Raw genomic sequence first — 13957 nt, 5'->3', positions numbered from 1 at the left:
TATAATCAACGGCGGCGGGAACCAATGACGACTGATGGAGACTGGAACCAACGACGACTGATGGAGAGTGAGGAAGAGTGGGGAAGCCTGATCGCAGAGCGAGCGAGAGAGAGTGTAGAGAGAGAGTGATGGCAGAGAGCGAGGGAAAGAGAGTGTACAGGGAGAGAGAGTGAGTGAATAGGCGTTGTGAGACGTTAGGGTCCTATTGATTCAAACTGCTGAAGAAAACTTGATTTTACGCTTCCCGAGTTATGAATGTCTACACAAACATTTTTTTATTGGGAAAAACCTACGTCTGCAGCGCCAACTTGGCACAAAGGACGTCAGACTAACTCGATCATAGAAATATCGAGTTCTTCATAAAAACTAAACTCTCGTATTGTCAAGTTACAAAAGAGGAGCATTTCCTTAATTAGTTTGGGAAATGGGGCAAAAGGATGTTTAATTTGCGAGAAAAGGGCATTTGCCCATTTTGTCCTATCTCAATCAAAGTCCTTTACTCGTTTTGGTTTTCAATGGCATGTCAAATGAAGAAAAAATTGTTGCTTCTGCTACTTGTATTGCTGGTATCGAACTTGCAACCTTGTGTTAATGGAACGCAACAAGTGCCTTGTTTCTTCATTTTTGGGGACTTATTGTCTGATAATGGGAACAATAACAACCTTGTGACTAAGGCAAAGCCAATTATCAACCATATGGGATAGATTTTCCTGGGGGACCCACCAGAAGGTTTACTAATGGTCGCAATCTTGTCGATATCATTGGTTAGTATTTACCTTTTTTTAATTATAAAATTTATACTCCTTACAGTTTTTATAATTTTTCCTTTTGCGCCGTTTTGAAGTATTTGAATTGGGAAAATTTGATTTTGATTCAAGGAGAGTTTTTATATTTTGGAAGAAAATTGATTTTGATTCCAAGAGCTAGTCTATAGGCTTGCAAAGTTGAATACAAACTTTTTTATATTTTTTTCTTTTTGCTATCAAGTTGAATACGAACCTGCCTATATATCTACTCGCACTTTTTCTTTCTTTCTTTCTCTATTGTTTTTTTAAGAAGATGTTTAAACCTACTTAATTCACTAGAAATTAAAAGAAAAAGTAGTTACAACAAAATGGAAGTAAGAAATTTTATATATAAATATCTCCATTAAAAATACTAAAAAGTATAAGATAAATTATAACTTACAAGGTTCTAGGCATTAATTAATCAAATATTAGCTACACGTTTAAAAATGACACAATCTCAAATTATTTGAAATGGAGAGAATCCATTTCATAGATATTTTTTTTAATATGATATTGTATAAAATACCACGTCGTTTAAAATTTTAAATGAGATGACACTAGTGGCTAAGCAAAATTTAACTTTAAGCGAGGAAATTTATAATTTACTTACATATATCTTTTTACATGCACACATACATAGTTTTTATACACATTTTGGATGAGCACACTGTACAAACATACTACATATAATACTTAAGACCAACCTGTACAATAAAGTATCACACACACACACACACTCACGTGAATACTAAAGTGGTATTTTAATGGTGGGTTCTAGTTAGCTCAACTGGTAAAATTTCTGATAGTTGTATAAGAGATCTAAGGTTAAATTTTCGCCTACACTAAAAACTGATTAGACGCTATAGGTTGGAACTCTAAAAAAATAAAATAAAAAATAAAGTGGTATTTTAATGTAAAAAAATCCTTAAAAAGATAACATATACTATATTGTATTTATTTGTAAGGTTTTTTTTTTTAAAAAATAATCTAAATAAGTTGTGTTACAATTTTTCCATAGTCAAATTAACTTATAAATCTCGTATAATGGGTTTCAAAGATTAAATTAACATCGAGTACAACTTATATCGATTTTGTTAAAGTGATAAAATAGTTAGACTATATAACAATTTTTTTTTTCAACCAGCAATAGACGCGTCTCGATTAGAACCTCACGGACTGCGTCATTGCCCCAAGTGCAAAGATAACTATATAACAATTTTAAACTGATAGTAATCATATATTTTGCGCCTATAATTTTAGATTTAACTTGAAACAATATCAATTTATGTATTTTGCTATGTAACTATTTACAGATTTTTATAAAAAAAAAATAAGTTACTGCATAAGGAATTTAAACTCATATAACATTTTTGGAAGGCAACAATACGATCTTTTTTTCTTGGTTCAACCCGCCCCTCCCCTACTTTTGTTTTTTTCCTTTTCTTTTATAATTTTTTTTTGACAAACAAGAGTATCTAGATCTCTTTAAGTATCTGATTATTTTCTTAGGTATTTGTAGTCTCCTTGTCCTACACAAACCGGATTATTACATGGAGAAATCTCTTAAGGTGGCTCTAAAATGCTGCCAACACAAACTGGGTTATTATAGGAAGGAATCCCTTGAACTGACTCTAAAATGCTACCAAGATGTTTCAAACCGAGGATCTTATAGATATCATGAGGTCTTAAAAACCATTAAACCAACTTCTTGAGATTACCTTAACAAACATAGATATAATAAAAATTATATATATATATATATATATAACTTTTTTCAATGAAACTTATTAAAAGGAGATATTTGAAACAACACATAAAATAAAAGAGAAAAATAAGGAAGGTGGGGGGGGGGGGGGGAAGTATATAGGGAAAGTTTTGGTGGGGCTAGGGGGCAAATGCCCTTTCGATCCCTTACTCCCATATACATGTAGATTTGTAATATTTAATCTCATGGATATGTTTATATGTTTCCTAATACAACTGACACAACCGAGTGCATCTCTTTGTTACAACCTTTTGAACTTGACTACTTAACAAGTTTTTCAACACTTTCTCCTTGCAGCTGAACATCTGGGTTTTAAAAATTCCATCCCACCTTTCGCTACAGCTAGTGGTCAAGAAATACTTAAAGGGGTCAATTATGCATCGGGTATTCGCGAGGAAACAGGACAACAACCGGTAATTAGTCAATAAGGAAAATGTTAAATTAGGTTATCTCTTGTGCCTATTATGGACGCCAAATATGGAAAGTTAATTGGGTCAGTATTAGCCTTTATAACTTGGCGTAGGAATTTTTAATACAATAAACTAAGGGTCATTCTACCGTACCCCCTCCCTCCAAAAAAGAGAGGGTACGATACCCACCTACATCTAAACCATTCATTTAATATTGTTTTAATCTGGACCATTAATGTAATTTTAAAGGGTTTTGGTTACCAGTTAAACAGGTTTCATATATAAACAAAAAAATTATAACATTCATCACACTTTTTTCCTCTCTCACGTTTGCTTCACGCTTGCTCTGTCTCATGTTTGCTCCTTGCTCTATCTCACGTTTGACTTTCTAAACAAAACTCTCAAAATAGACAGCTAAAACCATACCCACAGAAGAACCAGACAGTGGCACAGCCACAACCTTAAATCAGCGGCGCTTCTTCTCATCCAATCCAACTCATCGGCTTCGCTCTCTAGCTTCTTCTCATCCAATCCATCCTTAAATCGACAGCGCACTCATATCCAATCCAACTCGGCGGCGCTTCCTCTCTTCCATTCTAAATCGGTGGCACCACCCACAATCTTCAGGTTCTCTCTTTACATATGATTTACACTAATATGGGTTTATATTATTTCTCTAAACTTTGTGGGTTTAAGCTATTATTTTTTTGTTTGAGTTTCGGTTCTTATATATTTGACAAATTAATCTATTCTGGTTAATTTTTTTCCCTTGTTTTCTTCTTCTTCTTACATTTTTGTTTATATTTTTTATAAAACAATCTTGAGTTTGAATCTGGAAAATTCTACAAGAAGTATTTAACTTAGGAGTATAGTCATGTGTAAGTTCAAAATAGCTTAAATCTTTTTTTACCTGCTTGCACATTTTGATAACAACATAAGGATCACTGCATCTGACATCCCTGACTGCAAGGTTTACCCCTCTATGGACCTTCATGAGGTTTGCAGTCATATCTTGGCTTTCCTTCGTGGTAAGTCCTTTACAACTCTGTTGGTAATATGAGTTCTTTATATTGGGTCTTGTATTTTTTTTCTTCCTTGTATGATTATAAGATCATGTTAACTTACCAACTTGTCATGGACATATCTACTTGAGATTCTTTACCTGTTTCATGTATTTGTTACAATATGACATGATTTGGGATAACTTTTGCTTGTTGTCTATGTGGTCTATAATTACATTCATTAGGAAATGATTTTAGATAACTTTAGCTATTCACAAGATACTAGTAAAAGAGAGCTAATGACTTCCAAGGAAGACAAATAGTTTTTGGTTCTTAGAAGTTATTTGGGTGAAATTTAATGTGTGGGGAAGGTACTTTTTTGAAGAAAAAATGCCAACTAAACTGCCTTATTTATCATTATGCCTTTTGTTTCTTCTATCATAAATGTGAACACTGCATAATCTGCATTATTTACAATATTTGCATGACATATTAGGGGATATGTGCCAAGACACAAAATGTTGCTGAGCAACCAAAACTAATCTGCTTTCTGTAGTTTTATATTGAAATCAGGCATTAGTGTTTTGCTTGGTTATGTTGAGTGTGGTCCTTAGCATTTGATTTTTGTGATATAAGAAACTGGTAAACCATTCAATACGGTGGCTTGGAACTGCAATATTTGCTTCATTGCTGTTCAGAGGGCAGTTTTATGTTTGTAAAATCAATAAGGGTTTAAAGAGGGGAAAAGTTATTTTTTCTTTTTCTGAGATATTTGCATCAGGTTTTGGAATGGGGAAGGGGAAGATATGTCAATTTTTTTGCATGGGTTCATATGTGTGATAGACCTAGTGCCATCAAATGAATGTACTGCAATGTTTTCTTCTTTTCTATATATCATTCTTTTGAGGTCTCAAGCTGAACCACGAGGTTATAATTTACATCCTTTAACTGTTATTGCAGAAGCCAAAACTCCCAAGTTAGGCAAGACGCCAATCTCATCTGGCAATGAACAAGGTAAAGAAAGCAATGGGATTGCTGGGATGAGCCGGATCCCAATTGGCTAAAATCTATTTATTCAGAGAAGGCCCCTCAGTTGGACAAGGCACCTGTTGTATTTCCTCGATTCACAAAGTTGCATTTGGCTGAGGCTTAAGAAATGCATAAACAAAAATACGAAGAAGTCCAGGCTCTAGATAGAGCACATCGAGAGTACTATGATATGAAGATGAGGATGCAAGCAGATATTAAAGATCTGTTACTGAAAATGGAAGCTACAAGACAATCTTGAATTGTGATTAGCCGATCAGTAGGTCTTTCTATAGAATTGTCATCTTCTCAGGTAATTGTATCCTTACTGCTGAAGGTTCTATGTTGTATTATAACATCATGTGTCCTATCTGTTATAGTTCATGATCAGTAGGTGAATTTTCTGTTCTAGGTTCTGTAAACAATGCAACTAGATTAGAAAATTTTCTTTTGTCAGGTCTCTTAGTCTTAGGCAATTTGGTGGATAATTTCTGTCAGGCAGCTGACCCACCTCAAAGAAGCAAAAGAATAAATTATGAAAGTAGTGTGTGAATGTAAAAAAATTCTATAATAATCTTTATTTTCTGATGTGCTGTAGATGGAAGAAACCACTTTTATTTGGATAAGTTTGTCTTGTCAATGGAATTCTCCTCTGTTGAACTGATGGAACATTAGGAAATGTGTTCTAAAATACTGTTGGGCTTTATAGAATTTCTTAGGCATAGTTATCTTGATTTGTGATATACTTGGAATGATTAGATACCAAGTAGTACTTTGGAATATGTGCTTGTGCTGCACTATAGAAGCCTAAATAGCTAAACATTTATTGGCTGCAATTGTTTCCTTCTAATTTACTTTATGTCATTCAATGGCAAAGGACATGCTTGAATCAACAAAACCGAGTATGACTAGCAGCTTGGCTACTCTAGCTTCTACGTAATACATTCTTCAATCTCTTTTTCATATGTTGTTGTTTCTTTTTATGTGGCATGGTTTTTAACAGGTTTCTAATTTGCTCTCATTTATCAAGAGCTGAGGAATTGAAAGGCAGCAGTGATGAGAGGCCTGCTCTATTTAGTGGCAACCCCTTTGAGTCAACAGTGATTGAACTAGCCAGTGGTTCAAAAACAGGTCTTCAGAATCAACCAGATGCAGAGCTAACAACACCTATTTCCAAGACCAAGGAGTCTCTCCCTTCTTAACCAAAAGAATGAATTATGAAAGTAGTGTGTGAATGTACAAAATTCAATAATAATCTTTATTTTCTGATGTGCTGTAGATGGAAGAAACCACTTTTATTTGGATAAGTTTGTGATATACTGTTGGGCTTTATAGTAAAATCTCTAGATCTTATACTTACAGTTGCCCCATCTCTCTCTCTCATTTGCCAATGATGAGGTTAATTGAAATTCAGAGTTTGCAGTTTGCTTAAGTACTCCAGCATACATTTGGTAGATAAGTCAATTTCATTTTAGCATATATCTTTGACTTCTCATTTTCCAAGTGCCACTACATTTTAATCTCCTATGATGAGAGATCCACAATAAAATAAAATACATATAATAATCCTCAACCCAAAATAGTTTGCATGACCAAATACATCCAATTTATGACTTTTACTCTGTCCAAGTGCCACTACATGTTTGGCGGAGCATAAAATAGAACATAGTAAGAGTAAGACAGAGGACTTTTACTCTGTCCATTTCACCTTGCATTACAAGCTGTGGTTCTAAAGCTCATTGCCATTTAATTATTAACATTGTGGGAACCAGGTATGAGGCTGTTGGGCCTTAAATCACTTGGGCTCACAATTTATTTGTAGTGGGCTTGAGGATTTCCTACTCTGGGTCGTTCTCGGCAGAGGCACTCAAAGCAACAGTCAGTTTCTACTTTCTCACTTGACTGTTTTCTCTCTATTTTTCTAAACCCCTTCTTCCTCCCAAACTTCTGCTATTTATAACCAAGGTTAGTGGTGAGATTACGATTTCAACCTCTGTTAGTGCTATTGAAGGTCCAATATTATCTGATTTAAGTGGATTTTTAGGTGGGAGTGGGGTGCAACAATTATCGCCTTGGAACTTGGTTCCAGCTTAGTCGATAGTGCTCGATAATGCAGTTTACCGAGCATATCATGATTTACCCGGACACGGTTAATACGCTTGCTCGGGAAAGCTTGTGTCGAGCACATATCAGAATTCAAGGCCCAAAATTAGTTTTTACGCTAAGGCAGATCCAAGAAGGGCTTAGGGCAATGGGGTTGTTCCTATTGGGCCTGGGCCCAATGGCCTATATGGGTCTTGAGATCTCGGTGCCGTACAAACATTTTAAAAAAAAATTAAAAGGAATTTACATTATGGCACTGAGTATGCACTTGGGGTTGTAGGGTTATCTCTAAATCACTCTATTTGTAATTGTGTTGCCTGAATGTTTTTAGGGATGTTTGCCAAATTACAAAGCTTGTTTAGTTTGATACAAGCTGAACTGAAAATGAGACTATTAATCCAGTTTGTCTAGAATCAAAACCAGTTTTAGTTAACAGGTAGCTTGTGAAAATGTCAAATTTGTACGCATGTGAAAACACCAAAATTTAAAAATTTAATTTGGAGGGCATGATTTTTAAAGAACCACTTTGAAGATATGGGAATGCATTTAGTTCCCACTTTGAATAAGTTTTTTGAACAAAAGACTTGCCAAACTAAAAACAATTAAAACTAATTATGTTGATCTTGGCTGCCCGACCTGGTTTTGTGATTTGCTACATTCCTTTACTTATTGGTAATTGCTGCTGCCAGGGAGGCATACTTGAAAAAAGAAAATAGTGGAGGCTCTCTCAGACTTAGCTAGTGGAGGTTTTGTTGACTCAAATGAGGCTCACACTTATCATTATGGCCGAAATGCTAAACTCTCAATGACCAAATTATTTTTGATAATTTTTTTAAAATGACTGGGTTGTTCGTTTTTTGTAAAATTGGTCAATTGTGCTTAATTGTTTTTAGCTTTTTTATTGGTAATTTTTGTTATTGTGGAAATTTTTTGGGATGCTTATTTTGTTTTAGATGGGTCCAAATGTTATAATAATTTTATGAAACAAAATTGCATAGACACTTTAGTTGGGGTGGTTATATCGGTGTCGGACATAGACATTTGGGACACCTTCGCACACGTAGATCTAATGAAAATGCCTAAAAAATATAAAATCTAGTGTATTAGCCTCGATTGATGACTATTTCATACTGGATCTGTAATTTCAATTTAGGTGTTTACTGAAAATTTTAAAATTGTCAACAATCTTTGGATTGGATTTTTTACATAACTTGCTAATTGTATGGTCACCCTATTTCCAACCTTAGACACCACAATAAAAACACAACTATGATTAAGTTGCAGATGTTGCATAAGAACAATTAGAGAGCACATAAGGTTATACATCTTCGGTTTTATAGTATATATAAATAATAAAAATATAAACATCAAGAAAGTGACCAAACACAAATGCAAGAAAAAAGAAAGGGAACCACCAAATGTGAGAAAAGAACTGTCACATGTAATGGTAGAACTGCACAATGTGAGGATGGAACCGTCAAATGTGAGAAAAAAGTAAGGGAACCACCAAATGTGAGAAAAGAACTATCACATGTGGTGTTGGAATAGCATAATGTAAGGATAGAACTGTCAAATGTGAGAAAAAAAAACGGTCACATATAGTATTAAAATTGCACAATGTAAGGATGGAATCGTCAAATGTAAAAAAAAAGTAAGGGAACCACCAAATATGAGAAAAGAATTGTCACACGTGGTGTTAGAACTGTACAATGTGAGGATGGAACCGTCAACCACCAAATGTGAGAAAAGAACTGTCACATGTGATGTTGGAACTACATAATGTGAGGATGGAATTGTCAAATATGAGAAAAAAAAGTAAGGGAACCACCAAATGTGAGAAAAGAATTGTCACATGTGATGTTGGAACTGCATAATGTGAGGATAGAACTATCAAATGTGAGAAAAAAGTATGGGAACCACAAAATGTGTGAAAAGAACTGTCCCATGTGGTGTTGAAACTGTACAATGTGTGGATGGAACCGTCAAATGTGAGAAAAAAGTAAGGGAACCACCAAATGTGAGAAAAGAATTGCCATATGTGATGTTGAAACTGCAAAATATGAGGATGAAACCGTCAAATGTAAGAAAAAAGTAAGAGAACCACCAAATGTGAGAAAAGAACTGTCACATGTGATGGTGAAATTGTATAATGTGAGGATGAAACCGTCAAATGTGAGAAAAAAGTAAGGGAACCACCAAATGTTAGAAAAAAGTAAGGAAACCACCAAATGTGAGAAAAGAACTGTCACATATGGTGTTGGAACTGCACAATGTGATGATAGAATCGTCAAATGTGAGAAAAAAGTAAGAGAACCACCAAATGTGAGAAAAGAACTGTCACATATGGTGTTGGAACTGCACAATGTGATGATGGAACCGTCAAATGTGAGAAAATAGTAAGGGAACCACCAAATTTGAGAAAAAAACTATCACATGTGATATTGGAACTGCACAATGTGAGGATGGAACTGTCAAATGTGAGAAAAAAGTAAGGGAACCACCAAATGTGAGAAAAGAACTGTCACATATGGTGTTGAAACTGCGCAATGTGAGGATGAAACCGTCAAATGTGAGAAAAAAGTAAGGGAACCACCAAATGTGAGAAAAGATCCGTCACATGTGGTGTTGAAACTGCACAATGTGAGGATAGAACCGTTAAATTGAGAAAAAATTAGGGGAACCACCAAATGTAAGAAAAAAACTGTCACATGTGGTGTTGGAACTGCACAATGTGGCGATGGAACCGTCAAATGTGAGAAAAAAGTAACCTGATATAGCAGGTTACTTACTAGTGGGTACTGTACCCCCCCCCCCCTTTTTTTGTGGGGGGGGGGGGTACCATAGAATTACCCTCAAATATATATAGATAAATTGGTTACAAACCCGTGTGATGTACAAAAATGCTATTGGAAATGAGATCTAGTAAAGATATTTTGGTTTAATTTTCTTATTTAGTTGAATATATAAACCTTTTCTTTTTGGAAGTTTGAGTTGTTGTTAGTTTTTTTTTTTTTTTTTGATAGACTGAGATGTTGTAGATTAGAGAATATTTTGATCATTATATGATTTTAGTTTTGCAAGAAAAATATGCACAAATGCATAATATTTCTAGAAACAAGAGATGATGTTAATAATATACTAATGGTGTTTAACTTTAGTTTTTGCAATGTTTTCTAACCTAATTTATCGATTTTGTCTTTACTTCTATGTCTCCATATGTTTAATTCATGTAATCATGACTTCTTTTCTTAATAAAATATAAATTACACCCTTTAATTTAAATGAATTTTATTTATGTCGCTAATTTTTTTGTGAAGTCCATATTTTAAATTTTATTTTTGTTATCAAGTTAGTCAATTTTTTTTTTTTTTTTAATGTGTGTTCTAGTAGGTATTACTGTTTACTTAAAAAAAAAAAAAGTAGGGATGTTTATCCCATATTGATTACGTGTATCTAGTGTCTGCTGCTTATAACCTCAAAAGACAACTATAAAGATTAGACCATTTTATAGTTGTACTTTTATTATATAATGTATTATAAACCCGGTTTAAAATATTAATATTACTATTTTCGTGTGTATTATAATAGATATTACTATTTACTAAAAAAAAAAAAAAAAAAGTTAGTCATTCTCCTCATTACAAAATGACATAAATATGGCTTCTATGCAAGCTTTATTGTTTTGATACTATCTAATTTTTTTAATATTAAAAAAGTACCCAATTTTATTTTAATATATCTCACTCTTCTGGATGTTTCTCACTATTCTTTCTCTCCTCCTCGAATCGTGGCTCGCCAGGGGAGACAATCAAGCTGGGCTTTGTTCTTGTCAAGGAGTTCATTAAATGCATGTGAATTGTTTTACACAAGGTTTATTTATTTATTTATTTATTTATTTATTTATTTATTATTATTATTATTATTATTTTATTTTGTTTATTTATTTTTTAATAATAAATGCTGTGTGGCATATGACGTGTCTTCAAAATAATTATTTAATATAACCTTTTTGCCATCTTAGATTTTTGGCTAAAATTACAAATTAGTCCTCTAATTTTGACCACACAATCGTTCAGTTATTTTCTCTAAGTTTCATGTTTATTCAATTAAGACATTTTTAGGTGAGTTCCAGTTAGCTAAATTGATAAAGTCTTTGATAGTTGTATAAGATATTTGGGGTTCAATACTCGCCTAAACTAAAATTAATTGGTATTTTGGTATGATAATAAAGAGTTATTATCAGGAACGGACATCATAGATTGAAACTCTCTAAAAAAAAAAAAAAAGGTATTTTCAACAATTTTTGTTAGATGTTGTTGTTAAGTAAATGTTTTATTATTTTTAATTTTTAAAATAATAAAAATCCATAAAAATAATAAAAATATTTTTTAAAAGATAAAAACTAAAAATATATAAAATTAATTTTATTTTCAAATGGGAAGAACACAAACCCATTACATATAAATTTGAACATAAAATTTCTTCACAGATTCAAACAACTTTGAATCTTACAACCAATACCTTGAAGCTCCACTATCATATACACAAAAGATGTTATCAAATCGAAGAAAAATAAAAAATTGATTGCAATATTGAAGTAATGAACCTCACAAAAAACCTAGAAATCGCAAACATAAAAAACCCAATAAAAATTACAAAACTTAACTTTAATTTCGTCAAATTGGTGTGCAAATAAATAGATAACCCATAATCTGACCCACAACAAGTTAGAGGCAAAATTTGAGATAGATCATAAAAACCTCAAAAACCAAAGATCTGAATGCTAGTGTTTGCTTTGTAAAGGAAAAACAATTAAAAAGAGAGGGAGTACTGTTTGAGATGGGTTTTTCGATAAAATATTTTTTAAGCTCTTTTTTTCCAATCCAACAGAACCATTGGTAATGAAATCCTTGGCGATTATGTAGGTTTGTTCTTTGAAGAAAATGTTTCGATGGATTTGGAAGTGTCGTAGTCTTGATTTCTTTGCAAGGCATGAGCATTGGGATTTGGCTAGAGATCAAAATGTAGGTTGGATTGGGCGGAAGGGGGGTAGTGTACAAGGATGCCACAAATGACGTCGTAGGGTGGTTGAAGGGAGGGAGCAGATTAGGGTTTGGGAGATTTGGGTGAGGAGAGAGGGGAATGAAACAATGAGACAAAGGTTGATATAAATTGGGGAAGTGATTCTAGATTTGAGCTTGAAGTTGCTAAATTTGACAACATAGATTTCATGGAGTTAGGGAATCAGCGGCTCCATTTATGCTTAAATAGGAAGTAGAGTAGAGGAGACAGTCAAACAAGAATTGAATTTAGGACCTCATACTCTGACACCATGTTAAATTATTGATTCTTCCAAAAGTTTATGCTATTGGAAATAATAAATTTAACCATTTAATCACATACTCACACACACACACACACATATAGAGAGAGAGAGAGAGAGAGAGAGAAGTATTTTACCACTATTTGCTTTTTAAAAATCCAAAATAGGAAAAAAAAAGTTCATTTTGACACACAAAATTATTATTTTTCTAATAACTCACACATAAAAATATAGTTTCATGTTGCATGCTCACATACATTAATTATGAATCCCATCACTCATAAAAACACAAACTACTTTGGATACCTTTTATGTGAACAAAGCATATAAAATATTGCATTGTAGCTCAACCAAATCCGGGTTCAAATAACTCCACATTTAATTATTGAAGTTTTTTTTTTTTTTAATTTTTTTTTCCAAAATACCAATATATTTTCTTTATAAATTTTCATGTGAAATATTGGAGGAAATTATGAAAAAGTTGAGGGATTTCTTGGAGGAAATTATGAAAAAGTTGGAGGAAATGGGTGCATGTGTAATTTATAAATATTGGAGGAAATTATGAAAAAGAGTTTCACATGATCTAATTGTGCTCAACTCATACATTTTTTTCATTACATATCTTAAATTAGGAAGACCAAACTGAAAGTAGTATTACAGAAGTTGAAGAAATAGAGGTTGAAGACTCAAAGCATAACGGCTAGTTTTGCAACGGCTACTTGTAAAGAGTTAAAACGGAGTGTTTTACTTTAATGAGACACGACGTCGTTTTACATTTATACACGCGTGTCACATTAAACCTTTAAACCAAACGGTGCCGTTTTGATCAAAGGCCTTTCCCTCTTCATAGATTCAATACATGCTCTGTTTCTTCTCTCCTGGGTTCAATTATGAATATATTAGATATTTGTAGATATTTATCTGAGATGTACAGCTGTAATTTTCAGTCAGTTTTGGTAGGAGTTTGTTACAGGTGGTTAGATTAGAACCTTCTAGAAGCTTCCAGGGCGGTTACCATTCTTTGTAAGATATAAATAAAAGATGTGTAAGTAGTGTTCATTTAACAAGCTTGAATAGAAATCTTTTCTTGATTCATCATTTTTTTCTCTCTGTTTTTCTCTTAATCCGCCATTGTTAAAGCTTTAAGCTTGTTATCTTTCATGGTATCAGAGCCTGAATCCATGGCTTCCACTACTCCTGCAAACACTACTACTTCTACAAACACTAATCTTCCATCACCACAGATCACTACTCAAGCACCCTCACCATTATTGCTACTGTCTAATATGTCTAACTTGATGTCAATCAAGCTTGACTATACAAACTACATTCCTTGGAGGCACTAGTTGATCACAATACTGGAAGCTTACTCTCTAGTTGAACACATTGATGGTTCAACCTCACAACCTGGTCAGTTTCTTCTTAATGCTCAAGGGCACTTGACCACGAATGTGAATCTAGAGTTCTAGACCTGGAAAATCAAAGATAAGGCTCTCCTTTCTTTGATCAATTCAACACTCAGTCCACAAGCTTTCTCTCTC

At 33.4% G+C, this 13957-nt stretch overlaps 1 long non-coding RNA gene and 1 pseudogene across 2 annotated transcripts; one reads left to right on the top strand and one right to left on the bottom strand.

Annotated features, from left to right (window-relative positions):
• Window positions 1-1800: 1800 nt before the first annotated feature.
• On the bottom strand, window positions 1801-1991 carry LOC115969685 (annotated as a pseudogene).
• Window positions 1992-3280: 1289 nt separating this feature from the next.
• On the top strand, window positions 3281-6351 carry LOC115969495. Of its 2 annotated transcripts, XR_004086981.1 has the most exons (3): window positions 3281-3991; window positions 4925-5303; window positions 5994-6351. It is a non-coding gene; the product is annotated as an uncharacterized LOC115969495 (long non-coding RNA). The 2 variants fall into 2 exon arrangements; XR_004086980.1 differs by having other exon boundaries at window positions 3281-5303.
• The last annotated feature ends 7606 nt before the right edge of the window (window positions 6352-13957 follow it).

The sequence above is a fragment of the Quercus lobata genome, chromosome 11 (assembly GCF_001633185.2).
Source record: "Quercus lobata isolate SW786 chromosome 11, ValleyOak3.0 Primary Assembly, whole genome shotgun sequence".
In the NCBI taxonomy this organism is placed as follows: Eukaryota; Viridiplantae; Streptophyta; class Magnoliopsida; order Fagales; family Fagaceae; genus Quercus; species Quercus lobata.
This window is presented reverse-complemented; position numbering and strand designations above follow the sequence as displayed.